The sequence below is a fragment of the Notamacropus eugenii genome, chromosome Y (genome assembly GCF_028372415.1).
Source record: "Notamacropus eugenii isolate mMacEug1 chromosome Y, mMacEug1.pri_v2, whole genome shotgun sequence".
Taxonomy (NCBI): domain Eukaryota; kingdom Metazoa; phylum Chordata; class Mammalia; order Diprotodontia; family Macropodidae; genus Notamacropus; species Notamacropus eugenii.
In genome coordinates this window covers 8,007,622-8,010,892 of record NC_092880.1, presented here as the reverse complement: position 1 = coordinate 8,010,892, position 3,271 = coordinate 8,007,622, and the positions used below count along the sequence as shown (strand labels likewise).

The 3,271-nt window shown below is 36.2% G+C and overlaps 1 pseudogene; it reads right to left on the bottom strand.

Moving 5' to 3' along the window:
* Nucleotides 1–658: 658 nt before the first annotated feature.
* On the bottom strand, nucleotides 659–2,350 carry LOC140516770 (olfactory receptor 5D13-like; annotated as a pseudogene).
* Between the last annotated feature and the right edge of the window lie 921 nt (nucleotides 2,351–3,271).

The following is a 3,271-nucleotide window of genomic DNA, read 5'->3' as shown; positions in this document are numbered from 1 at the left end:
ATGGGGTTTACAAGAAGGACTAGAACTTCTGATTTAAGGACTCTCTGAGCCCCTTTCAGGACTGCTTATCTACCTTTGGTGTCTACCTGCCACTCGACTCTTACCTGTGACTCCAAAATGTTGCTGTAATGTGGCTAACTCAGCAGATGGGCTAAAGTAGGTTGAGGGTAACTGACAAGCCTCCGACCTGTCAGTGAGTTAATGTAGGGGTGGGGTTTGTCTTCATGCAAAGACTTCCCAGGTGGGACTAGTGAATGAGAATTATTTGTTCCAAAAGCCATGAAGGCAGCTAAAACAGGCATTTTTGAGCAGAGCTTGCTCAGATATCAAAGTCACCAAACGTTCACTGCATCCAGTTATAAATATATAAATATATCCAGTTACCCAGAATTAAATTTTCCCTTATTCAGTAAATTGTAGTGTCTCACTATTATTTCCAGGGTCAAATATAGCATTATTTTTTTTTAAATTCAAAGCCCTTCGTAACATGGCCCCCATATAACATTTTAGTCTTCTTACACACTACTCCCACACCATCCCCAAACCCCTGTACTCTGTGACATATGGCACTGTCTCCTTTGCTGGTCTTCAAATACAACATACCATATCCTAACTGAGGATTTTCACTTGATCGTACCCCTTGCTCAGAATTTTCTTCCTATTCTTCATCTAACCTCTCTGGCTTCCTTGAAGTGCCAAATAAAATCATACCTTCTTTGAGAAGAATTTTCTGATATCCATTAATGCTTTCTTTATACCTGAATGCAATGGCCATAAAAGTCATTTGGTCAGAAAAGTCTTCCTCTTTTCCTCAATAACCTTGAGAGAAGGTAAGGCTTCTCAAAGGAACTGCCTTGTTTTTTCTAAAATCCTTAAAAGGAATGAAGAAATCATTCCATACTGTGTAGAAATAAATCAAATTATACTGAAGTCAGTGATTCAATTCTCCCTCTTTCAGGTTTTAACCCACAAATAGTATATCTGTTTTATGTTCTGTTAGGGGTTTTATTAACCTTACTGATATATTTCTGCTGGGAATATTTCTCATTTCTTTCCTTGGATTAACTCCAAAGTTCATCTTCACAAATTTTATAATGCAGTAGGGGAAGGATGTGTTCTAGGATACTGACGGCATTGATTTTATAGTCTAACTCCTTGGACTAGAATGTCTGGTGGGAATGAAATAATTCTTGCTCAATACTATCATTGGCTAGATTAGCAACATCTAAGCATAGAGGCAATTATTTAATCACTGAGTATTATTAAGCATCTACTGTATAGGAAAAATTTTACTAGGTGATGGGGATGTGAAGACAAATATTAAATAGTTCTTAGTCACAAATAACTCATATTTTATTAGGGGAGAAAATGCGTACATATATAAGTATACACTACACACACACACATACACATACATTTCAACTAAAAATACAGTTTTGCCTATTAATTTCCTGAAGGTTTCCTTCACATCTTTGTTCCTCAAACTATATATTATGGAGTTTAGCATAGGGATCACTATTGTATAAAAAACAGAAGTCACTTTGACTATGAGCCATGAGCTTTTGGAAGTGGGTGCACAATAGAGAACGAGAATGGTCTCATCGAAGATGATTGTAGCAGTCAAGTGGGAGGCACAGGTAGAGAGGACTTTCTGCTTCACATTGGCTGAACGCATCTTCATAACAGTGATAAAAATAAAAAGATAGGACATGATAATGGTTATAAGAGTGCTTATAATCATTGAAATTGGCAAAAGCAACAAGTATTATTTCACTAAATTGTCTATCTGAGCAGGAAGCAGAAAGGATGACCGAGTTCTCACAAAGAAAGTTATTGATAATGTTAGTTCCACAAAAAGACATTATGTGAATATCAAAGAAGATATTATTCCCCATGAATATTCCCCAGCAACCATCAGTGCACAGAGTGTTTGAGACATGGCCACTGTGTATAGCAAGGGTTTACAAATGGCCACAAAGCGGTCATAGGCCATCATTGCCAACATGAATGTCTCTGTCACCACAGACGTTGCAGTAAAAAGAAACTGTGTGATGCATGCTGTAATAGGGATTGGTGTATCTTCCACAAGTAATTTCTCTAGTAGTTTGGGTATAACTACAGTAGAGTAACAGAGATCCACAAAAGACAAGTGGCTGAGGAAGAAGTACATGGAGGTGTGAAGTTTGGGGTTGATCCTGATGACTACAATCATGCCTAGATTCCCCACAACAGTTATCACATAAATTGTAGAAAACACAAGGAAGAGAGGGACTTGAAGATGTGGATAATCAGAAAATCCTCTCGGTAGGAATATAGCTGTAACAGTCTGATTTTGGTCAACATTCAACATGGTCCCTGTTGGAAAGATAGAAAATTTATCTTTAAAAACAGAACCTTAAGAAGAGAGGAAAACAGCTTGAGAAGTGGGTATGTTAAACTGACCTCCTATGGGGTGGAGAGAGCCAATTGTTAAATTTTCAGTGTGGAAATTTACAATTTGGAAGTTAACAAAAGTCATAGCTTGATTTATTGAGTTGTTGACTCTCTGGAACTAAGAGCATGATGTATAAAATGCTAATACTACATATTAAATTTAAAAGTTTGTCTTTTTGTTTGTTGTCAGGCAGTTAACATTTCTTAGACAGGCATTCAAAGCCTTCCAAAATTTCTACATTCCTATTTTCTCTGCCTTTGTTACCTTTATTGAAATACTGCTCTTACTTGTAAAGCCCTCAGTCCTCATCTTCACCTATTTAGGTGTTCACCTTCTTTCAAGGGGGCTTGATATCACTCCTTTCTTCTTGAACTTTTATCCCTCATTATTTATTACCTTCTTTCAATACATGAAGTGTTTACTGCTTTCAGTATTCACTATCTATTCAGTATTTATTGACTTATATTGTTAATAGGGATAGGGACTAGATCAATTATTTCATTGGTATAGGAAACTCACTGAAAGATATTCTTTTTGCCTATGTAGACAACGGTGTTTTCTGTACCTTATAATCTTAAAGACTTGCTTAGAGCTCTGGGATGTAAAATGATTACCAATGGCCATGAAGTTAATATATAACAAAGGTGGGAGTTAAAAGCAGATTTTCCTGGTTTTGAAGCTGGCTTTCTATACACTATACCAAGTTATTTTTATCAGTATTACTACATACTATCTCTCTCTCCATATATGTATATATATATATGTGTGTGTGTGTGTGTGTGTGTATACACACAGACACACATACATATTTCCATATATATATGTATGTGATATATT